The 25,764-nt window shown below is 37.7% G+C and overlaps 1 protein-coding gene across 7 annotated transcripts in view; it reads right to left on the bottom strand.

Moving 5' to 3' along the window:
* LOC127790290 (topless-related protein 4-like) overlaps positions 1 to 23,821 on the bottom strand; it is a 58,407-nt gene extending 34,586 nt beyond the window's left edge. For 3 of the 7 annotated variants that reach the window (XM_052319710.1, XM_052319703.1, XM_052319711.1), the window contains exons 1-6: positions 23,086 to 23,821; positions 22,882 to 22,959; positions 22,413 to 22,571; positions 22,163 to 22,299; positions 21,943 to 22,063; positions 293 to 368 (exon numbers count right to left, since the gene is read on the bottom strand). The gene's annotated coding sequence lies outside the window, so the exon portion shown is untranslated. The remainder of the gene's footprint in view (positions 1 to 292; positions 369 to 21,942; positions 22,064 to 22,162; positions 22,300 to 22,412; positions 22,572 to 22,881; positions 22,960 to 23,085) is intronic. The other 4 variants (XM_052319709.1, XM_052319706.1, XM_052319705.1 and 1 more) reach the window with 4 other exon arrangements.
* Between the last annotated feature and the right edge of the window lie 1,943 nt (positions 23,822 to 25,764).

The raw sequence follows: 25,764 nt of genomic DNA, 5'->3' as shown, positions 1-25,764 counted from the left end.
CACCGTTTCCCAGAGAGAGTAGAAATTATAGATGGACCCCAAACATCACTATGAATTATATAAAAAGGTTTGGATGCTTGGTAGGGTTTTGGTAAATATGTAGAACGATGATTTTTTGCCAAGATGCAACTATCACATTGAAAAAGTGAATAATCCATTTCTTCAAACAATTCAGGAAATAAGCATTTCAAATAGGCAAAACTAGGATGGCCTAGTCTAAGATGCCATAGCATAATTGTATCTGGAACAAGAATTGAACTAGTACTACTAAAGCCTTGAGCTTTTTTATTACCAACAAAGATATCATCAAAGTAGTAAAGACCTTCAATCATCCGAGCACGCCCAATCATCGTCCCCAAAGTCTGGTCCTGAAATTCACAATGAGAGTAAAAGAAAATAGCACGATAGTTAGAATCTTTGCATAGTTTACTAACCGACAAAAGATTGCAGGCTAAGTTAGGAACATGAAGGACAGAAGTGAGATGAATATTCTCAGTCAGTTTAATAAGTCCTTTGCCGGCAATAGGTGAAAAACTATCATCGGTGATTCTAATTTTTTCACTTCCAGAGCAAGCAGTGTAGGTATTAAAGAAATGAGAACTAGTCATATGATCAGAAGCTCTGGAATCTATAACCCATGGAGAGAAATGAAGACAAGAAAAGACGTTAGGTTTTCTACCTTTGTGTGCCAAGGAAACACTAGAAATACTAGATAAGGAATTGGATTTTAATAGTTACAAAAGTTTATCAATTTGCTCTTTGTTAAAGGGACTAGTATCAACCTCATTGGCAGTAGGGACCCCACACTGGCTCTTTTCTCCTTGCTTATTGCTCTTCCAATTAGCAGGTTTGCCATGAATTTTCCAACAAGTCTCACAAGTATGGCATGACTTGTTGCAATGGTTACACCAGACCCGAGGTCGCTCATCGCTTTTACACTAGTAATTTGCAGCCTTGTAGGCAGCAACAATAGTAATTAGGGCAGAGTTTTCAAGTGACTCACCGGTGGTCCTTTTTCCTAGCATGACACTCATTTGGCTTTCTTCTCTTCTAACTTTGGAAAATACGTCACCAATAGGCAGAAGAGGACACTGGCCAATAATCCTTCCTCGCACTTCATCAAACTCGATATTAAGACCAGCAAGAAACTTGTAAATACGGCTATCTTCAACTAGTTTCCTGTGGTGGTTGCAATCATCTGTAGATTTTCACTCATATGTGTTGAAGAGATCAAGATCTTGCCACAATCGCTTTAAAGAATGGAAGTACTTAGTGACAGAATCATCTCCTTGTCAAACCTCTCCCAATTTCAGAGTTAATTCAAAAACCTGAGATTGGTTCCCCAGATTAGAGTACATCTAATTTATATTGTCCCACAATTCCTTTGCAGTAGGATAGCACATATAATTGGAACTGATATCTTCATCCATGGAATTGACCAGCCATGTCATTACCATGGAGTTTTCAACATCCCAAATGGAATGGGATGGGTTATCTGCTGCAAGTTCCTTCTTGTCCCCAATAAGATAGCCAATTTTCCCTTGCCTTGAGACCAACGAAGAAAATTATCACCATTTAAGCGGATAGTGGTGATTTGGACAGAATGGGTTGGCTGGGTTGTCGGGATTTTTGTTGGGACAACAACGGCAGAGATTTCAGAGGTAACTTCGAACATGGCTAAGGAAGAAGAAACTAGTTGACAAGATCAGGGAAGAAGTTGCCAGTGTAAGGGCGGCAGTGACACTGGGAGGTGGCAGCAGCAGCGCTGGGAGGTGGCGATGCCAAGATCGCTAGGGGTCGGCAGCGTTTGGGAATGCGGTCGGCCGCATCAACGTTGTTTTGGGATAGCGCCAGTGGATCTGTGATCGGCGGCAACTGAGGATTGTCGATGGAGAGGAGCTGGCAGCTTGGTGATTCCAGATGAATGATAGGGCAACCTAGGGTTTTTCACAAAGGTGCCAACAGTGATTCAGTTTGGCTCTGATACCAACTTAGAAATCAGACCCAGAAAATGTCTTGATTCATACCAATGAATGTGTACAACATCCTCTTTTAAGGAGAGGATTATTAGCAAAAGAGAAAGGAGATAATTAATAGCATCTTACAATTATTATCTTTCTATATTTACATAAAACACTGATCCTAAAATATTCGAGGATCAACATTAGATCAACATAATTCCAACAGTAATCCTTTCCCAAGTGCGCCTTTAAGATACCTTAGGACATGATAAGCAACTTCAAGGTGTCTTTTGGTTGGACGATGCATAAATTGGCTGATTATACTTACTGCATATGCAATGTCCCCCCGTGCATGTGATATATAAATTAGTTTTCCCACTAGGCGTTGGAATCTTCCTCTATCAACTTGATGCTCTTCATTGTCTTCTTCTCTATTCTTCCAATTAGGCTTTAAAGGAGTACTTGCAGGCTTGCATCTGAGTTTGCCTGTTTCTTTTAATAGGTCTAGAGTGTATTTTCTCTATGAAATGAAAATACCCTCACTGCTTCTTGCAACTTCCAAGCCTAAAAAATATCTCAACTCTCCCAAATCCTTTACTTCACATGCTTCCCTTAGTTGATGCTTCAACCTTTCAATCTCTTGAGTATTATCTCCAGTGATGATTATATCATCTACATAGACTATTAGAATAGTCTTCTTACCATCAAAATCTGTCTTGGTAAAAGGGATGCGATCAATTTGCCCTTGTTTGTATCCAACCTAGTTTAGTGTATCACTAAACCTCTTAAACCATGCCCTAAGCGATTGCTTAAGGCCATATAACGATTTTTTCAACATGCATACTTTCCCTCTTGTGTCTTCTCTTTTAAAACCAGGGGGTATCCTCATGTAGATTTCTTCCTCTAGCTCACTATTCAATAAAGCATTCTTTATATCTAATTGATGAAGTTTCTAGTCCAAGTTTACTGCTAATGACAATATCACCCAAATAGAGTTAAGTTTGGCCACAGGTGCAAATGTTTCCTCATAGTCAAGGCCTTGAGTTTGAGTAAAACCTTGAGCTACAAGTCTTGCCTTGTATCTATCAATCTTTCCATCTGATTTGTACTTTACTGTAAACACCCATTTGCTACCTATTGTATTATTTCCATTCAGAAGTCTCACTATCTCCCAAGTGTCATTCTTTTCCAGGGCTTGCATCTCTTCCATGACTGCTATTCACCACTTCTCCTGTAATGCATGGTAGATGTCCTTAGGAATAATCATATCATCAACACTAGTTGTGAATGCTCTGAATTGAGGAGACAGTTTTGAGTATCCCAAAAAATTAGAAATAGGGTGCTTAGTGCAGGATCTAACTCCTTTCATTAGCAATAGGAATATCCAGATCATACTCTTGCTTCCTTCCTATGTCATCTTCTCTATTAACAACCTTAGCATCAATCGTTCTTTTTGGACTTATCCTTGGTTCAAATAGTATGGTTGGCTGAGGGTCACAAGGTCTTCTTGAGTAAACCATCAATGGTGGTTTACTTTGAACCTGATCATCCTCCTAATTTTGGTATTCCTTATTCTCTCCCACTTAATGGTTTTGGGCAGGAGAAATAGGAGCTTGACAAGATTCAGATATAAGTTGGGACGATTCACCATCAAGAATAGGTATAGGTAAGGAAGTAGAACAATTTTAAGTAGGCATCATTGGATCCCAATGGTTTGCTGTTTTGGTGGGGTTTTCTTGCTGAGAATGATCATGAAAGAATGGTTGATTCTCAAAGAACATCACAAGAAACAAAGAACTTTCAAGTATTAGGATTGTAACATTTATACCCTTACTGAGTAGGAGAGTAACCCACAAAGATGCACTTGAGAGCTTTAGGATCTAATTTGGACATAATGGGTTGATTTTTGTGAACAAAAACAATGTAACCAATCACTCGAGGAGTAAGTGAGTTTAGGACTCAAGTATGATAGGAAAGGCTTCAAGAAGAACATCTAAAGGAGTCCTAAACCTTAGAATTTTTGAAGGAAGTCTATTAATAAGATAAGCAGCTGTCAATATAGCTTCTCCCCAATAAGAATTTGGGACTGAATGAGTGAACATTAGGGTTCTTGTTGTCTCAAGTAGATGGCGATTCTTTTTTTCAGTTATCCCATTTTGTTGGGGGTTGTAAGGACATGAGCTTTGGTCAATGATACCATGCTCGATTAAGTACTTGTTGAATTCTGTAGAAATATTTTATTGGTAGAGAATATGCTAAGCATATTCTTCTTTCTTTTTACTATTATTATTTCCTTTCATATTGTACTCTTCCTCTATAAATACAAGAGAGGAATCCATGTATCTTTGTAGAAATGGGGACAATGGATCCATTATTTATGGGATCCCACAAATTGAGGAAACATGTATCCATGTTTCATGGATTACATGTTTCCATGTTTTATGAGTTTTACTTTTCTATTTTTTTGTGTGTATATATGATGTTGTGTGTAGATTAGATGGTGTGTGGAGAAATCATTGTATTCCATATAGTTTTGGTTTGTTATATGGTATCAGAGCCACCCGCAGCCGTTGTTGATCTGCCACCATTCTAGCAGACGAATCCGCCGTTGTTGTCAAGTGCCAAGAGCAGAGAAGACAAAGGGTCTCCTATCGCAGTTGTGCTCACCGTCGTTCTGTTGGGGCTTCACGGCAAGATCAGCTACCTCCCCGTAGCCCAGCCGCCTTTCAACCCCGTGTGATGTCAAGATCTGAGGTCGCAATGGTCCAACATAACTCATCAGATCCAACTACACCCAGTAGCTCGTCAGTCGAAGAATTCTCAAATCTGCAAGCCACAGCAACTTGTAGATCTAGCGACAGCACCAGATTAACTTGGGTGAAGTGCGACCATCTCCTGTCCGTCGCGGTGCAAACCTCAAGCGTCTGCAGTCGCCGACCAAACCACACAGCAGCCAGGCATCCAGATCTTGCTTGTTGCTGCCCTGATTACTCCTTGAATCGGCCAAAACCCAGTCATGCCACCACCACCATTACCGTCACCAACCTTAGCTCGGCCAAACCCAAGGAGCCCAGCCATCAATGAGCTCCCACGTGTCACCACACGTCGCCCTTCAGATCTGTTCACCTTTTTGCTCTGATCTCCCTCTCCGGTGCTCCAATCGCGACATCGTCACCATCATTGGACTCGCCTCTCTCAGCCCATCCAAATCTCGATGGTTTCGTCGTTGCCTCCGGCCACCGCCCGTCGTCGCCAACCACTACTTGTCGCCTTGGTCAGTTCTCCAATGACTTCTCCATTGTTGTTGGCCAGCTTTTAAACAAATCTAGATTTGGGTCAAATCTGACCTGCCCAGTTACGATCCGCTTCAGATTTGATCAACGAGTGTTGACTCATTAGGCCAGATCCAACTATTTGATCCACCAGACAGATCCAACAAACCCAACCAACTCAGATTAAAAGGCGAAGAATGACTGGATCTACAATGTGCAGTCACTTACTAGTCAACAGATCATCGGTCCCTACCACCGCCATGTCGGACGTTCCCTCCACATCTGGTTCTGTTGGAAGAAACCGAGTTATAAGTCACGAACTAAACTCCTAGATGAAGAAGGAGTTTAGATGAGGTAGCAGTCCTAGATGGGAAAGGAGTTTAAAGAGATAAATAGTAGCTAATATCAGCAGTTTTATAGATATATCTAATGTGTATTTATAAAATTAAATATAGGTTATCTATAGCTATAAAGTAGGAGTATTTTTAGGAGTTTTTTCAGGTTTCTCTTTGTATAAATATCCTCCTAAAGCTATTGAATGATTACGGGTGAATGATTGATTTCCCCTAGATATTCTTTCATGGTATCAGAGCCAAATTCTTGTTGGCCTGATTTTTCTTAAAATCGTCCCAAGTAGACGGATTGAGTCTCCAAGATGGTCGATGATTCCAGCAGTGAGGTAACAACCTCTAATCCTCCTCCGGCAAGGACTCTTCCTACAGCTTCATCTCTCACGACAGCCTTGGAAAGTCCTTCTCTTCATATTACACAACATAAACTGAATGGAACCAATTTCCGTGAGTGGTTCCAATCAGTCCTGTTGGTAGTTAGAGGTAAGGGCAAGGAAGGCTATTTAACTGGTGATATGGTGAGGCCAAGTACAGAGTTTGCTGGTTCAAGTATATGGGAAGCCGAGAATGCCATTGTTATGGCTTGGTTAGTAAATTCAATGGAGCCCAAAATCGGTAGAACATATCTTTTCTACAAGACAGCTTGTGAGATATGGAAGGCTGTCCAAGAAATATATTCTGATCTAGAGAATTCTGCCCAATGTTTTCAAGTTAGATCTCTTATTCGAACCACAAAACAATGTACAAACTCGGTCACTAAATATTTCAATACTTTTAACAGCTTTGTGGCAAGAGATGGATCTCTTTTATGAGATCAAATGGGAGTGCACAACAGATAGTAGAAAGTATGGTAAGATGATGGAGAAGGGGAGAGTTTTTGATTTCCTTCATGGCTTAAACTCAGAGTTAGATGAAGTTAGGGGTCGGTTGCTAGGGTTGAAACCTTTTCCAACCATCAGGGAAGCGTTTGCTGAAGTAAGGAGGGAAGAAAGTAGGAAGAAAGTTATGCTCACAAAGTCCGGACATCCTATCAATGAAATCTATCCCTCTGCATCAGCCTTAAACACTTTTAAGGGTAAAACTCCTTTATCCTTTAAAGGAGAGGCTGCAAGAGAAAAACAATAGTGTGATCATTGTAATCGACCTTATCATACTCGAGAAACTTGTTGGAAAATCCATGGAAAACCAGCAAATTGGAAGCCTAGAAATCAAAGAAAAGGAGGACATAACACAGGTCAATTAGCCTATATGGTAGAAGCTGAGAAGGGGAATTCAACATCTGTTACTCTTACTGCAAATCAGCTGGAAGTTTTGCAACAATTAATCAGCCAATCCCAGGTGTTCAAAACTGAGAATGCAAATAATTCTACTCATGTGGCTTCCTTAGTCACAAAAGGTAATATTGCACACTCTCTTGTATCTCAAAGAATTCCTACCAACAGTTGGATCATAGATACGGGTGCCTCAGACCATATGACAGGTTCTCTATATTTGTTGTCCAATTTTAAATTATGTGATACACCTATGAATGTTTCTATGGCTGATGGTACTATATCCTTGGTAAAGGGAAAAGGAACAGCTGTGATAGGAGGTTTAATGCTTCAATCAGTTCTCTATGTCCCAAACTTACAGTGTAACTTAATTTCAGTAAGCAGATTGACTAATGACAGGGATTGTTGTGTAATATTCTCCAAATCTTCTTGTGTTTTTCAGGATCTAACCTCGGGAAAGATGATTGGCAATGCTGAGATGAGAGGAGGGCTTTATCAAACATCAAGGCATGATCATTCTACTGCATCTAGGTCTCAGTTTTTATATTCTTTAGCTCTTGTTTCAAATTCAAACATTATGTTATAGCATCAGCGGTTAGGACATCCAAGTTTTGAATATCTTAAATTCTTGTATCCCTCTTTATATAGTAATAAAACTCACAATTTGTCTTGTGAGCAGTGTATTCTTGCAAAACAGACCAGAAAATTTCATCCTAATCATGTTTATACTCCCTCCACACCTTTTCACTTAGTCCATAGTGATATTTGGGGGCCATCTCACACCTCAAATCTCACTAATACACGATGGTTCATCACTTTTATTGATGACCATACAAGGGTGTGCTGGGTATTTTTAATGAAAGAAAAATCTGAAGCATTTTCGATATTCAAAAAGTTTCATCACATGGTCAAGAATGTGTTTCAAACCTCCATCCATGTCTTGAGAACCGATAATGGAAGAGAATACTTCTCCAATGAGTTTAATTCATATTTAATTGAGCATGGTATCATTCACCAAAGCTCATGTCCTTATAACCCCCAACAAAATGGAATTGCTGAAAGAAAAAACCGTCACCTACTTGAAACAGCAAGAGCCATGATGTTTACTACTTATGTTCCAAGTTCATATTGGGGGGAAGCCATATTAACCTCAGCCTATCTCATCAATCGCCTACCCTCTAAAGTCTTAAAGTTTAGGACTCCTTTGGCTGTCCTTCTTGATGTTTTCCCTCACCATAATAGAGTCCTAAACTCCCTTACCCCTCGAGTGTTTTTGATGTTTTTGTTGTCTCCTATGATGTATCTTTCCTTGAAACTCAGCCGTTTTTTCAGCCAACTTCTCATCCAGACAAAGTTAACCATTGGATTCCTCTGGTTCTAGACTCTTCTTCTTTGATCCCTCTCGCTAGTTCTAATCCAATAATTCCATCACATGTGTCTGAATTTGATCAAGGGGGAGAGAATGAAAGAGACCAAATCCAAAAGAGTGATCAAATTCAAACTAAACCACCACTATTGGTGTATTCAAGGAAGCCTCGTGACACTCAGCAACAGTCCATATCATCTGAACCGAGGGTAAGTCCAGAAAAATTACAGAAACAGGAGATTTTTTAGGCTGCTATTCAAGAAAATAAAGAAGAAGGGCAACAGCAATGTGAGCAAGAGTATGATCTAGATGTTCCCATTGCTTGGAGGAAAGGAATCAGAACTTGCACGAAGCATCCTATTTCTAAATTTCTGGGATATTCAAAACTGTCTTCTAAATTCAAGGCATTTACAGAGAGCATCGATGATGAGGCTATCCCTAAGGATATTTACTGTGCACTACAAGAGGAAAAATGGAGGAAAGCAATTACGGAAGAAATGCTAGCCCTCGAAAAGAATGGCACCTGGGAAATAGTGGATCTTCTATATGGACAGCACACAGTTGATAGCAAATAGGTTTTTACTATAAAGTACAACTCAGATGGAAAAGTGGATAGATACAAAGCAAGACTTGTAGCCCAAGGTTCTACACAAACACAAGGCCTTGACTATGAGGAAACATTTGCACCGGTGGCCAAACTTAACTTTATCCGGGTGTTATTGTCATTAGCAGTGAATTTGGACTGGAAACTCTATCAACTAGACATAAAAAATGCTTTCTTGAATGGTGAGCTGGAAGAAGAGATCTACATGAGAATTCTCCCTGGTTTTGAAAGAAAAGACACAAGAGGAAAGGTATGTAAATTGAAAAAATCCTTGTATGGTCTAAAACAATCTCCTAGGACATGGTTCAAAAGGTTTAGTGACACACTAAACCACCTAGGATATAAGCAAGGACAAGCAGATCACACTCTCTTTACAAAAGTTGATTGCGAAGGTAAGAAAACTATCCTAATAGTCTATGTAGATGATATAATCATCACAGGAGAGAATTCTCAAGAAATAGAAAGGTTGAAACAGCAACTGAAGGAAGTTTTTGAAGTAAAAGACTTGGGAGAGATGAGATATTTTTTGGGAATTAAAGTAGCAAGAAGCAACAAAGGTATTTTTCTGTCTCAAAGAAAATACGTTTTAGATCTTCTAAAAGAGACAGGAAAGCTTGGTTGTAAACCTGTAAGCACTCCATTAGAGCCTAACTGGAAAAACAAAAGAGAGAAAAATGAGGAACTGGTAGATGTTGGAAGATTTCAACGTTTGGTGGGAAAATTAATTTATCTATCTCACACACGACCAGATATTATTAATTTATCTATCTCACACACGACCAGATATTGCGTATGCAGTGAGCATCATCAGTCAATTCATGCATTCCCCAACCAAAAGACACTTAGAAGCTGCATATCATATTCTTAGATATTTGAAAGGGACTCCCGGGAAAGGAATGTTGTTCAAGAAAAGCGAGGAAAGAGGAATAAGGAGTTATGCGAATGCAGATTGGGCCGGATCCATTGAAGATAGTAAATCTACATCAGGGTATTGCACTAAGCTTTGGGGAAATTTTGTCGCATGGAGGAGCAAAAAACAACAAGTTGTGTCTAGAAGCAATGCTAAGGCTGAGTATAGGGCTATTGCACAGAGTATTTGTGAGGTAATTTGGGTGGAAAGACTCATGGAGGATTTATCTATTCCTATAGTTGGACCTAAAGTTCTCTACAGTGACAGCAAATCAGCTATAAGCATAGTAAATAATCCAGGACAACATGACCGGATGAAACATGTTCAAATAGACAGGCATTTCGTTAAGGGGGAGCTAGAAAGTGGAGATATAAAACTGACGTATATTCCAACAAAAGATCAAAAGGCAGACATCTTGACTAAAGCAATGCAAAAGCAGGATTTTGAAGAAATAAGAAACAAGCTAGGAATTATTGACATCTATTCACCAGCTTGAGGGGGAGTGTTGGAAGAAACCGAGATATAAGTCACGAACTAAACTCCTAGATGAAGAAGGAGTTTAGATGAGGTAGCAGTCCTAGATGGGAAAGGAGTTTAAAGAGATAAATAGTAGCTAATATCAGCAGTTTTATAGATATGTCTAATGTGTATTTATAAAATTAAATATAGGTTATCTATAGCTATAAAGTAGGAGTATTTTTAGGAGTTTTTTCAGGTTTCTCTTTGTATAAATATCCTCCTAAAGCTATTGAATGATTACGGGTGAATGATTGATTTCCCCTAGATATTCTTTCAGGTTCCTTCAACAAAGAGCAATTCAATTAACTCTTGACATTGTTACTGTCCAATTCGTTACCTGGTACAACTAATGGTTCTTTGGTACATTCAGGTAGAACTACTTTAACCCTGTCAAGTTCCTTTAAATCTACTCCATGGATCATTGATTCAGGGGCATCTAATCACATGACCAGCTTGCTCAATCTTTTCAATTCATATACTCCTTGTTCAAATAGTGAGAAAGTAAGGATAGCAGACGGCAATTTTTCTTCTATTGCTGGCAAAGGCCTCATTAAAATCTCTAAAAGTATTGATCTTCAATCAGTACTTCATGTTCCTAAACTTACTTGTAATCTTTTGTCTATCAGTAAACTCTCGAAAGATTCTAACTGCCGCATTACCTTCTTTAATTCTTATTGCCTATTTCAAGACCAGAACTCAAGGAAGACAATTAGCAGTGCTAGAGAGATAAACGGACTTTACTACTTCAATGAGGATTTCTTCGGTAATAGAAAAGCTCACGGATTAAATGGTAATAGTTCAATCTCTATTTCTGATCCAATAATGCAATGGCATCTCAGGTTAGGCCATCATAGTTTTCCTTATTTAAAACACTTATTTCCTAAATTGTTTAAAGGAGTGGTGTGAGAAGTTAGAGGTAGAACTCCAACCTGAAAAGCTAGCTTAACAGGTGGAGGGATCCTCCTCCTTATATATAGCCCAGATCTCCCTTGTGGAGGCGATGTGGGATTCTCAACACTCCCCCCCACGCCGACGCTTCTCCAGTAACTGATACATACCCAGGTGATCGGGCAGGGTACTGGTCCATAACCACGACCGAGGATAGTTCCCCAGCCAAGGGTTGGCTCTGATACCATGTGAGAAGTTAGAGGTAGAACTCCAACCTGAAAAGCTAGCTTAACAGGTGGAGGGATCCTCCTCCTTATATATAGCCCAGGTCTCTCTTGTGGAGGCGATGTGAGATTCTCAACAAATGAATTGTTCTAAGTTTCAATGAGAAAATTATCATTTGTCTAAAGATCATCGTGTTAATTTTATTCCCAAACCTTACGATCCTTCAAAACCATTTTATTTGATTCATAGCGATGTTTGGGGACCCTCAAAAGTTACCACTTTATCTAGTAAAAGATGATTTATAACTTTTGTCGATGATCATACTAGACTATGTTGGGTTTACTTGCTTAATAAGAAATCCGACGTAGCAAGTGTTTTTAAAAATTTCTTTTACATGATCGAAGTCCAATTTCAAACAAAAATTTGTATTCTTCGGTCTGATAATGGAACAGAATACTTCAATGAATGTTTAGGGGGTTTTTTTTAAAGAAAAAGGTATTTTACATCAATCAACATGTCATTAAACTCCTCAACAGAATGGCATAGCTGAACGAAAAAATAAACATTTACTTGAGGTAACTAGGGTTATTATGTTTTCTATGAATATCCCAAAATACCTTTGGGGAGATGATGTTTTAACTACTTGCTATCTAATCAATAGGATGCTCACTCGAGTCTTAAACTTTGAGAGACCTTTAAATTCTTTAAAAAAGACTTTTCCCATGTGTCAGTTGTCCTCTGAGCTACCTTTAAAAATGTTTTGGATGCACTTGTTTTGTTTACATTTCACAAATTTTTTTATCCAAATTAGATCCAACGGCTGAAAATTGTGTTTTTGTTGGTTATGCTCCCAGAAAAAAAGGGTACAAATGCTTTAATCCTTTGACAAAAAAAACTTACATAAGCATGGATGTGTCTTTTATAGAGAATCAACCCTATTTTACCAAAAATCATCTTCAGGGGGAGAATATTGTAGAGGAAGAAAACTTTTCTAAACCTGTAGAAGAAGATAATTTTTTGAAAATTTCTGAATCTCTGCCAAATATGTTTGATATGATTGACACTCCACTCCACTCTGATAAACGATCCAAGGAAACTAGTGCTCAAAACAATAAAGAAGATGATGTGTTTAGTTCACAAGTGCCAAGCATAATGGAATCGGAACCAGGGGGAGAATTACTAGAAATGGATCAAAGTAATCCGAAACTTGAGCTTTAGTCTTATATCAAAAGAAAATCTCAGAGAAATGCTATTGATCCGAATATCCTTCCAGTAACTGAGCAGTTGGCATCTTCGAATGATGGTCCTTCTTCCACTCAGGGTAATTCTAAACTTACTCCTTTAGATTCTTCCTCAGTTGATTTGTCTGATCTTGATGTCCCCATTGCCACTAGAAAAGAAGTAAGATCTTGTACTAAACATCCTATTGCCAAATATTTGTCTTATCAAAAACTATCCAATAGCCACAAGGCATTTCTTTCAAATATTTCTAACTTGCATGTACCAAGAACAATTCATGATGCTCTAGGTGATCCAAATTGGAAGCTAGCTGTAAATGAGGAGATGAATGCTCTTAAAAAGAACGGGACTTGGGAGATTGTGGAGCTACCAAGAGGCAAGACAATTGTAGGCTATAAATAGGTCTTCACTGTAAAATGTGAAGCAGATGGAAGCGTAGAGAGGTATAAGGCAAGATTTGTTGCAAGGGGTTCACCCAAACATATGGCATTGACTATCAAGAGACCCTTTGCTCCAGTGGCAAAGATAAATTCTATTTGAGTCCTCCTCTCTCTCGCAGTGGCCCAACATTGGCCTCTACACCAACTCAATGTAAAGAATGCCTTCCTAAATGGCGATTTGGAGGAATAAGTGTATATGGACCTCCCACTTGGATTTGAGAAGAGCCTTGGTACCAACAAGGTATGCAGTTTAAAAAAATCCTTGTATAGTCTAAAACAGTCTCCAAGAGTATGGTTTGAAAGGTCTAGAAAGGCGGTAAAAAACTATGGTTATAGTCAGAACCAAGCAGACCACACAATGTTCTTCAAGCACTCTGGTGATAGTAAGAAAGCTATCTTAATTGTCTATGTGGATGATATAATAATGACTGGTGATGACAGGGGAGAGATTAAAGAACTTAAAAGGAAACTAACATATGAGTTTGAGACCAAGGACTTGGGACCCCTAAAATACTTCCTTGGGATAGAGTTTGTAAGATCTGAGGAGGGATTTTTTGTCAACCAACATAAGTATGTCTTGGATTTACTCATTGAAACAGAAATGCTCAAGTGTAAGATAGCTGAAACTCCCATCGAACCTAATTTGAAGCTTCAACCTGTCGAACCCAAAGATGTAGTAGAAAGGGAGAAATATCAAAGGCTTGTGGGTAAACTCATCTATCTATCCCACACTCGACTCGATATATCATTTGCAGTAAGTGTAGTAAGTCAATTTATGCACTCACCAGGTTCACAACATTTTGAAGTTGTCTACAAAATTCTAAGGTACCTAAAGAGAACTCCTGGAAAAGGTTTGCTCTTCAGAAAACATGGACATCTTCACATAGAGGCTTATACAGATGCAGACTAGGCAGGCAGTGTTACTGATAGGATCTACATCGGGATATTGCACCTTTGTGGGAGGTAATCTCGTCACTTAGAGGAGCAAGAAACAAAATGTGGTGGCTAGAAATAGTGTTGAAGCAGAATTTCGTTCAGTTACCCATGGGATTTGTGAGGTCATGTGGATAAAGAGACTTCTAGAGGACTTAAGGGTCTCCACTCCCTTACCAGCTAAGGTTTACTATGATAATAAAGCTGTGATTTCCATTGTCCATAATCTAGTACTCCATGACAAGATAGAGCATGTAGAGGGGGATAAGCACTTTATTAAGGAGAAAATTGATAATGGGGGTTAATTTGTATGCCCTACATTCCAACAGTTGATCAAGTTGTCGATGTTCTTACAAGGGGACCACACAAAAATCAATTTGAAAGATTAGTGAGCAAACTTGCTATGAAAGATATCTTTAAGCTAGCTTGAGGGGGAGTGTAGAAATGGGGACAATGGATCCATTGTTTATGGGATCCCACAAATTGAGGAAACATGTATCCATGTTTCATGGGTTACATATTTCCATGTTTTATGAGTTTTACTTTTCTATCTTTTTGTGTGTATATATGATGTTGTATGTAGATTAGATGGTGTGTGGAGAAATCATTGTATTCCATATAGTTTTGGTTTGTTATAGATTTCAACTCCCCATTCTCTACCTTCTCATGAACAAAGTGCACATTTATCTCAATGTGCTTGGTACGAGAATGAAACACTGGATTTTCTGTTATACTTTTGGCTGCTAAGTTATCACACCATAGAATAGGAACATGACCACAAGAATATCCTATTTCAGCAAACAAAGACTTGAGCCACAATATTTCAATCACTACTTGTGCCATTGCTCGATACTCAGCCTCTCCAACCGATTTGGCCACTACAAATTGCTTTCTTGAGCTCCAAACCAATAAATTCTGACTAAGAAATACACATAACCACTAGTATAGTAGACTGCCTAGTAACTTTGCAACCAGCATGGTCAACATCCGTATAAACTGTTAAGGATAAATCTCTAGAAGTAGGAGTAAATAGCAATCCCAAACTGATAGTTCCCTTAAGATACCGTAGCAACTGTTTGCAAGCTAGCCAATGTTGCAATTTGGGAGAAGGTAGAACTAACTTAACTTGTTCACCACAAAGGCTATATTTGGCCGAGTATATGTCAAATATTGTAGAGAACCAATGATTGTACAATAAAGAGAAGGATTAGAAAATGAATCACCCTTATCAGTCAAGGATACTCCTAAGTTCATAGGGGTAGTAGCGAGTTTACAATCTTGCATGGCTGCCTTTTTCAATAGATCTAAGGTATACTTTGATTGAGTGAGATATACACCATTAACATCTCTAAATGCCTCAAAATCTAGAAAGTAGTTGACTGATCCTAAGGTTTTGAGTGCAAAATGTTTGTCCAAATCTTGAATGCAAGCTCAAAGAGTGATAGGGTCAGAACCTGTAACAAGTATATCATCAACATACACCAATATGAAGAGAACATGCTTAACAGTCCTTTTAATAAATAGAGATGCATCAAAAATAGGCATTATAAAACCCCGATTTTGCAATGTTGCCCTCAACTTTGTGTACCAAGCTCGAGGGACTTGTTTAAGACCATATAAGGACTTTTTCAATTTACACACAAGAGAAGGAAATTGAGAATTTTCAAAGCCCTCTCGCTATGACATATAAACTTCTTCAACCAAGTCTCCATTAAGAAAAGCATTGTTAACATCTACTTGTTGAATATCCCAACCAAAAGTAACGGCCAAAGAGAATAAAACTCGAATGGTTGGAGCTTTAATAACTGGACTAAACATCTCAGCATAGTCTATCCCAAGAGTTTGGAGAAAACCTTTTGCTACCAATTGGGCCTTGTACTTAAGAATCGACCCATTAGAATTATATTTGATTATGAACACCCACTTGCAGCCAATGATATTCATATCAGAAGAAAAAAGGACAAGATCCCATGTGTGATTTCGTTGTAGTGCAGAAAATTCTTCTGCCATGGCCTTATGCCAATGAGTATCTAAGAGACCTTCATGGACTAAACTAGGTTCTAGGGTACTCACTAAGGCATGAGGAGAGGTAACAGTAAGTTGTATTGCTTTGGAACGAGTGACCATAGGATGAATTGAAAGAGCTAGAGCAACCCTAGATATAGGCAAAGTTTGTTGATCCAAATTAGGTTCAAAGGAACAATTAGAAGAAGAAGAAGTAGGACCAGCAGCTATAGAAGAAGACAGGATAGGAGCAGAGGACTGTGCTACTTCAAGAGATAAAGAATTAGAAGAAATAGTAGGAAGAGAATGAAGAAAAGTAGTAGAAGGACTAGAAAAAACCAATTGACTTTTAGAGGAAGAACAAGAAGAAGATGAAAACAGAGCCGAATAGGGATATTCACCTGGATTGAATTGAACATGCCTAGAGACATAGATTCTTCCCAAGGGATGCAAACATTTATACCCTGATTACACATGGCTATAACCAATGAACACACATTTAGTGGAATGGAAATCAAATTTATGCTTGTTATAAGGTCCAAGAAAGGGAAAACAAGCACATCCAAAAGGTTGTAGCTACATATAGTTAGGTTGTTTGCGCTAAAGAAGTTCAAATGGAGAAAGAAATTGTAAAGGAAAAGAAGGCAAAAGGTTAATGGTATAAACAGTAGTTTGGAAGGCTTCTACCCAAAATTTTAATGGCATATGAACATGAGCTAATAATGTGAATCCCATCTCAGTTATATGTCAGTGTTTTCTTTTAGCAACACTATTTTATTGGTGTGTATGAGGACATGTAAATCAAGGTTGAATACCATGACTTTGACGGTAAGGCAAAAAGGTTTTAAATTCTCCACCATTATCAATTTGGAGAGCTTTAAGTTTGGAGTTATATTGTAACTCAGTAAATTTATGAAAGGTTACAAAAGTGGCAAAGGCATCAGATTTGAGTTCCAATGGGTATAGCCACGTGTATCTAGTGTGAGCATCAACAAAGATTATGTAATATCTGTACCCTTCTATGGAAACAATAGGAGAAGGACCCCACAAATCAAAGTAGACCAATTCCAAAGGTTTCTTAGATGTAATTGAACAAATAACCAAGGGAAGCTGATGTAATTTTCCAGCTTTACAAGCATCACAAAAGGAAACATCAGATTTTGAACAAGAAACATGAATTTTATTCAGAATGGACTGTAATACAAAGGATGATGGATGCCCTAACTTGGCATGCCACTGCTGCCATACATTGTTTGTGTGGGCTGCATTTACACTGGAGGATAGATCTGAAGAAAGTAGATTCTGTCTTTTACATTTATTAGAAGAAACAGAAACAATTTTGTAGGTTGTTTGGACTTGACAGCATGAGCAAATGCTGGCATCAACTGATAAAGTCCATCTTTAAGAGTTCCTCGAAGTAGCACCAGTCCAAAGTTCTTGTCTTTAACCAAACAGGAATCAGAATTAAACTCAGCAACAACATTATTATCTTTAGTGAGTTGAGAGACACTAAGTAGACTCTTCTTCATATTACGAACATGAAGAATATTAGGTAAGGAAATGAAAGAATTTGGACTAGTTTGTGTGGATAATTGACTAATACCAACATTAGAAATAAACAATCTCTTACCATTACCAATGGCAACTTTATCAACACCAGTGTATGGGGAGTGAAGTGACAGATTATTAAGATTGGTTGTGATGTGGTTGGTTGCTCCAGAATCAACAAACCAAGGAGAGTTACCAGAATAGGAAATCTAAGATTAAGAATCAGGAGACTGAGGCAAAAGACGACAGTAAGTACCTGACATAGACCCTACTTCAGCCATAAAAGCTTCATTAGACTCATTTGGACCAGCAAGATATACTTGTGGATCAAACTGCACAAATGAACCACCAACTCTACCAAAATTCTGACTAGGAACTTGTTAAAAATTCCTATCAAATCGATGATAACATTTGTCCACAAAATGTCTGGATTTTCCACAAAGTTGACAATATATTCTTCTACCACCAGACCTACCATGACTTCTTCCTCCTCTATTTTGGTAATTACCTCCTCGAGGCATAAATGCTCCTCTATTATTACCAAATCCATTACCATTTCTAGACCAATATGAAGCTACATTGACATTCATAGAAGAAGAAGCAACAGAATCAAAATTGGCTGATGAAACAGATAAATTTTTTGCTGCTAAACATTGCTCATGCATTAATAGCGAATACTGAACCTTCTCCAAATTTATATCATCCATCTGATATGTAATGAGGCTAACCACAGTCCCATAATCATGATCAAGTCCATTCAGAATAGCTAGCAATAAATCTTTGTCACTCAATGGTTCACCAATAGCAGCTAGGGCATGACCTATGGTTTTGATTTTCAGAATATACTCATTAATAGAAACAGAATCCTTCTTAATCAATATTAATTGTTGCTTCAACTGAAAGGACTTGGCTACCGTTTGCTGTGAGTAAAGATTCTCAAGTGAAAGCCATATCTCCGCAAATGATTCACAATGAATCACCTGTTCGAGTACCTCCTTATCCATGGTGGAGAAGAGTCATCATAACAGCAATTGATCTGATCGGATCCAATTGGTGTAGGCAGGATTAACTGTTGGAGAATCAGATCCATCACATGCAGGATCTGGAATATATTTCACTGATGGTGGAGACTTGTTGATAAACGACATCAAATCGAACACCCTAATTGTCGCCAAGATTTGCACCTTCCAGAAAAGATAATTGCTGGTATCCAGCTTAATTGGAACAAAGTTAAAGGCCTTTGCAATCAAGGAGAAATCAGATTGTGATTCCAATGACAGAGAGGAGGAAGGACGAGGCAAGGAAGAAGAATTGGATTCATGATTAGTAGCCATGGACGTCGGTCAATGGCTCTGATACTATGTAAATCTAGGGTTTCAAGATGTAAAACAGAAAGAGAAGAGAGATGTGAAAAGAAGAAGTCGTAAATGAACTTCGGTAGACCTGAATTGATTGAATGAATAAGAAATAAGGCATAGCTGGATATATATATACCAGCTATCCTTACTAACAAACTATTACAAATTACAGCAACTATATTAACAGCTTAACTAACACAGTCTTCTAAATACACAGCAACAAACTAATTACAGCTGTAAACCAAACTACTCAACATTAATCTCTCTACATGCTTCCGTAATTTTTGAGGTAAAAACCAAGATAAACACTATGAAACAAGGTCAGTTATCAATTACTGAATATTTCAATAAGATGAAAGGGTTATGGTTAGAACTTGATCATTATCAAGCAATAAAGCTGGTGTGTAGTGAAGATGCAGACACCATCAATCAGATTTTCGAAAGGGATCGAGTTGTTGAATTTTTGGCTGGATTAAACACCGAGTTTGATCAAGTTAGGATCCAAGTCTTGGGTAAGGACAAACTTCCTAGTCTTGGGTAAGGATCCAAGTCTTTGCGATATTAGAAGTGAGGAGAATAGGCGACATGCAACGCTGTCAGATCATAGCACTGAGTTATCAGCACTTATGACCAGCAATAAAGAAGGAGGAATCAAATCAGGGACTGGGAAACCAGCTGCTGCTGGAAAAACAGCTTCTATTGCAAACCAAGGGTATAATCGTGAGGGGCAATGGTGCACCTTTTGCAATAAGCCACGACATACTAGGGAAACATGCTTCAAATTGCATGGAAAAGAGGCTGTCTTGGGCCAAATTGGAGGGGTTTAAAAATATAAAGCATCAGAGTTATATCTCCAATAAAGAACCAGAAGAAGCTACTGGAAAAAGGGGCATAACAAAGGCTGATTCCACTCACTTAAATTCAGTAGATCTTAGCAAGCTAACGGAGGAATTAAGCAAGCTGGAGGCATTCTTGCAGACTTTCCAGGATGGAGCATCTTGCTCTCTGGTTCAGCAAGGTAAACAACTAACTTATGGGACTTTTTTGGCTTCTAAATCTGAAAGGAATAGCATGTGGATCCTTGATTCAGGAGCCACTAACCATATGACCCCTCATCCACATGTTTTTGACACCTATGAACCTTTTAAAACTACTAGACACATTACCATTGCAAATGGAACATCTGTTCCTATTTCTGGAAAAGGCCAAGTTTCCTTTAATCCCTGTCAACCCCTTGATCAAGTCCTTCGTGTTCCAAAATTGACAGCCAGTTTTGTTTCTGTTCATAAACTAACTAAAGACCTTAATTTTTTGGCTATTTTTTCTCCTCATATGTGTAAGTTTCAGGCCAAGGACACGGGGAGGACGATTGGTGTGGCTAAGGAGCAAAATGGGCTTTATATCTTGCAGGGACAGAATTCTGGTACTAAAAGGGAACAGCTTAGGAAGGCTCGTTTTTCTCTATCTGCTTCTGACATCTCTTCTATTTGGTTGCATCATTTTAAATTAGGTCATCCCCCATTTGTTTTGTTAAGACAAATGTTCCCTACTTTGTTCAACTCTCTAGATCCAAGCAATTTTCAATGTGATGAATGTATTGTGGCTAAACATCATCGGGTTCCTTATCCAATCAGCAATAAATTCTCTTCTCAGCCATTTAATCTTATTCATTCTGATGTTGGGGACCCTCCAAAGTATTAAACTGTTCTGGGGCAAAATCGTTTATATCCTTTATTGATAATTGTACTCATATGTGTTGGGTGTTCCTTTTAAAAGACAAGGATGCCATTGGGACTGTTTTACCATCCTTTTGCAAAATGATTAACACCCAATTTGGCAAGTCTATTAAGAAGTTTAGGACTGATAATGCGAGAGATTACTTTAATACTCATATGCATCTGTACTTCCAACAAGAAGGTATTATTCATGAATCCTCTTGTGTTGATACTCCTCAACAAAATGGAGTCGCTGAAAGAAAAATGCGACATCTTCTTAATGTCACCCGAACTCTCCTTCATCATCATCATGTTCCAAAAACCTTTTGGGGAGAAGCTGTGTTGACGGCCACATACGTTATAAACCGGGTCCCTTCTAGGAGACTTCACAGCAAAAGTCCTTTTCAGCTTTTAGGATCTTTTTTCCCAGATCATAATCTTCATACTCCCTTACCTCTTAAAGTGTTTGGGTGTATTTGTTTTGTCCACAGACCCAAAGTCAACAGAGATAAGCTGGATCCTAGGGCTCTTCAATGTGTTTTTCTTGGATATTCACCTACACAAAAGGGCTATAAATGTTATCATCCTACCACTAAAAAATTCTATGTCTCAAAGGATGTAACTTTTCTGGAAAATAAAGCCTTTTTTGGCCCTCCTTCATCTGGACAGCAAGCAGCAGCCCTCAGAAATGCTGATTTGGATCTTGATCCTTTGTTTCCCTCTCTTGACACATCATCAAACCAGCCTCCTGCCCCTATTCCCTCCTCTCCTCATTTGCATTCTGATGATTCTAGCAGTGAACAAGCCATATCTAAGCTGATTACCCCTATTAGATACAAGGGTTCCCCCTTTGTGTACAAGAGAAGGGAGCACATTGATGAGCCGATGCCACCACCAGTCTCTGCCACCACTCCTCCTGGTTTGGAAACAACACTTTCAGAGGATTCTCCTAGCACCTCTCATTCCCCACTGCCTCAACCTGAATGGGAACAGTACATAAAGTACCTCATCCAATGTTCCAAAAGGTCTTAATCTCCTCCGTACATTTTCAGAATCTGCAGAGTGATAGTCCATTGATGGATTGTTGTTAGTAGGTGTCCTAGGGCACTTTAGCATAGATTCTATTACAACATATAGGTTCAGAAGAATCAGAAAACCTGGATGGGAGGGGGAAAGGAACCCTTCCAACTCAAGGTACTGAAGGAAATTAAGCCATTATTATTTTTGGTTTTCTCATAAACATATTGAAGAGCAGTATGGTCTAGGTTTAACCTGTCAAACAAGGCTGTAGATAGAAAGGTAAGCCATAAAAGAAAATAGTTAATAGCCATCACATCACCTGCACTATTCAGAGCAAATAAGCCGATAGGCCCTACAGAAGCAATGTGGTGCAAGATAAAAGGATTGGCCATCCATCCTCTTACAGATGCCGTAACAGGTGCTGGTGCAGCCTGAAATTGCTGGATAAGAAACAAAAATAAAGTAACATCACATATGATGTCAATGTCCAAAATACAGAAACATTGAATCATAATGTATTTCTTATCTTATTGACTTACACCATGAGCTACTTTAGGCATAGAATTCATTAGGGGACTACAAACATTTGGTTGTCCACAAGAATGATTAACAAAAAGGGGTTTTAATGTCAGGGTTAGGCTTGGGGTGCTTGCAAAGTTCGTGCTGACAATTTAAGCTGCAATCCCAAAATTAAGGGTAACATCAAAAGAAATATTTACTCAGCAACAAAAACTCAAAATAAATAGTGGTGAACAAAACTGAAATTCATAAGCATCTCTCTTGACAAACCTCGGATTAATGAAAGTGCTGACCCTCAAGTTCTTTAGTGTGGGAAACTGAAGCTTATCACAAAAAAGGGGATTCACATCAATTACTTTCTTGAACTCAGCAAGCATTACAGCCCTAGCTGACTTGGCATCTCCATATCTAGAAAGTTGTTCGTTCTCCCTGAAACAAAGAATTTTCTGAAATATAGAAAAATGAAAGCTAGAGCCTGGTAATAAAAGACAGTACATCTCAGATCATTATTGAAATTTTAGCTCCCTGGTAAGACAAGTGTAATAAAAGGGCTGATCGTAATTTTCTTCAACTCAACTAAATGAAGTAAATCAGACCTGTCCACCTTCCAACCCCTATAATCCCGTCTTAGAAGCTATAACATGCAATGACTTCTTCATTTCCAAATTTTATATGTATTAGTTCACTAGAACATTAATCAGACGAGTTAGTAATAGTAGGTATCTAGCAATCAGTGTACCTAAAATTTCTCAGAGTCAGTAAGTAGGGTTATCTCCTTAAACAGGTCTTCATTGGAAGTGGAGAAAGGTCCCAAGTCCTTCACAAGAATATCCACAGCCTTAGCATGATCGTGGTTGCCAGAAAGAAATAAAAAAGAGATCATAAGCAAGCTATTAGTATCCCTAGATTAGAAGTCTTAAGAGCAAGTCAACATCAAACATACATGTATATGCCATATTCAAATGACATGAAGCCAGCACGCACATGTCCAACATTTCAAGGTATTTCTGCTTCCGGATCTCGAAGAAAATTTTCGCGGAGTACTTATTATCATCCATCCTGGTGAACGCGGATAAGTAATTGTCCACCTCGTCCCAGTTGCCGTCAGTCAGAGAGTCCTCGAAGTACTTCATGTTGAAGAAAAACCCCGACTCTTTCTCCAACCTTCGTTAACACAAAACCAGAAACCAACAACCACCCCCCCGGGCGAAGCCCTGTTAGAAGGAATCAATGCCGATAAAACCCAAGGAAAGAAGAATTCGGAAATCCCTCACTTGCGAGCCATCTCCTTGTATTTCTCTTTATCTAAGAACTGAAGTAATCAGAAAACTCAGTTCTCGGCTCAGAGAAGACATCTCTGTCTCCAATTGAGGCCACACCAGCGATCAAAACCTCACAGATTAACCGAATTGAGCAATCGACCACTTCAAAGCACAACTGAACAAAGTTTGGGTTCCCGAAACCGATCAGCCAAGAAATGGACTCCATCCAACAGAAACAAGCATACATTTAGATGTACACATACATGCATGCATACAAATTGAAGTGAACAAGCAAGAGTTCGGAAGGAAGAGAACGTCTCGATTAAGCCGCAGAGAGAGAGAGAGATAAAGGATCGAAGGGCAAGAAGACTTGCAGAACCCAGGAACGAGGGAAGCGCGGTGGGATGGGTTCTTGATTGAAAATGGCTAGGAATGCCAAGTACAGTGTGGAAACACTTTCAAATCAATTTTATTATTATAATCCCACGCGCCATTATCAGCGTCAACTACAACCCCAACCAACATTCAGATTAAGAATAAATTTCAAAAATATTATAAATTGGCGCCTTATTTATGTGAGAAAAATCAACAAAAACTATTATTATAAGTAAAGTAAATGAAATATAAAAGGTATTTAATATAATAAATAAATAATAAGGACAAAATTTAGTGAAATACATTTAAGTATTATATGATTTATGAGAATCATATAAAAGATAAATTGATAAATAAAAATATATAATAAATTAGAATTTAAGATTATTTACATTTAAACTCTCTTATTTAAGTTATTTATACAAAAAAAAATTATAATTAAAAAATATTTTTAGATGTCTTTTATGTTTTAATTTTTTTACTTGAAGGGAAAGTTTTTTAACTTTTATACTAATAAATATGTGAGAAAAAAAATAAAGTAAATTATAAGAGTTTTTAAACATAGTATTAATTCATAAAAAAATCTATAATTAAATAATTCAAATCATACGTAATCTAGTTAAATAATTTATATAAAAAATCTTTAATTAAATTGCTCAAACTATAAATAATATTGGATTATTTGCGCGGAGACTAGAGTTGGCAATAGTTCGGTTTGATTTTAATTTTTATCAAAATCATAAATAAATTAAATTTAAACTACTAAAACCAAAATCAAACCATTACCCATTGATTTTAAAAATTAAAAACCATAACCAAACCATTTGGTTTCTGTTTGATTTCGATTTTAACCATGATTTTTTTAGTTTTATTCATACCAATAAACAAAGACAAACTCTTGCAAATAGCATTCATACAAATTTTTGATAACTCCACAACAAACAAAAATAAACTCTAATAAAATTACATTTTTATTGCATAAAGTTACAAATTAACTTCAAACTTATTGAATATAATTATTTGATTGATAAAAATAAAATAATTTAAAATTAAATTTTATTTTTATTTGTTAATTATTTTATAAATATTAATTATTTTATATATTTGTAATGCATTAGTTAAAATATTTGTAAAAAAATACATTAGTCAATATATATATTAAATAAATAAATAAATATCTATCATATATATGTATATTCGATTTTGTTTGGTTCGGTTACCCACACATTTGGTTCGGGTTTTATTTTGAATTTAGTGAAAACCATAATCAAACCATACTCATTGAAACAGTATTCGATTTTTTTCCAAACCAAACCATTACCCAGTCAAACGATTTTTAACCACATTGACCGGTTCAGTTTCGCTTCGATTGCACGATTTCGGTTGCAATTGTCATCCCTAGTGGGGACCCTCTCATGCCCACTAACTATTTCTTTTCTTATAGATTTAGGTGGTCAAATGACGACGTTTCTCGTCAAATAAATTTATAATCATGCTACATGTACATCATTTTTGTACATTTTGGACTACACAATGGATATTATAACCAAAATACCATGCGTCTCTCCATACACCTGACGCGCCTCATGAGGGATATTTTTATCATTGGTATATCTTTGTGTAGTCTAAAATGTACATAAAAATGTACCAATAACATTATTCATAAATTTATTATTCTATCTCGACAATAATAATATCATAATCGTAATCGTAAGTGTTTTTCATAATTATTTTGGTAATATAAGCTAAAATGACATCAACTTTAAAAAAAAAAAAAAAATTGCTTTTCAGCAAAGATAAGCGGGAGATGAATGAGTGCAGCAACAAAAAGCACCACGCGCAGGGATTACGTGGGAAATGCAAGTGCACCCTAGTGCTTCGTGTCATCGATATGCTTTAGAGCCGCATGAAGAAGCGCGTGGGTCATACAACCGCAGAATGTTTGTGGGGTCTACATGAAAATAGATGATGATAAGATAGTCCAA

This window comes from Diospyros lotus, chromosome 14 (genome assembly GCF_014633365.1).
Source record: "Diospyros lotus cultivar Yz01 chromosome 14, ASM1463336v1, whole genome shotgun sequence".
Lineage (NCBI taxonomy): Eukaryota > Viridiplantae > Streptophyta > Magnoliopsida > Ericales > Ebenaceae > Diospyros > Diospyros lotus.
Note: the sequence above shows the minus strand (reverse complement) of the source record. Positions and strands in the feature narration are given on the sequence as shown.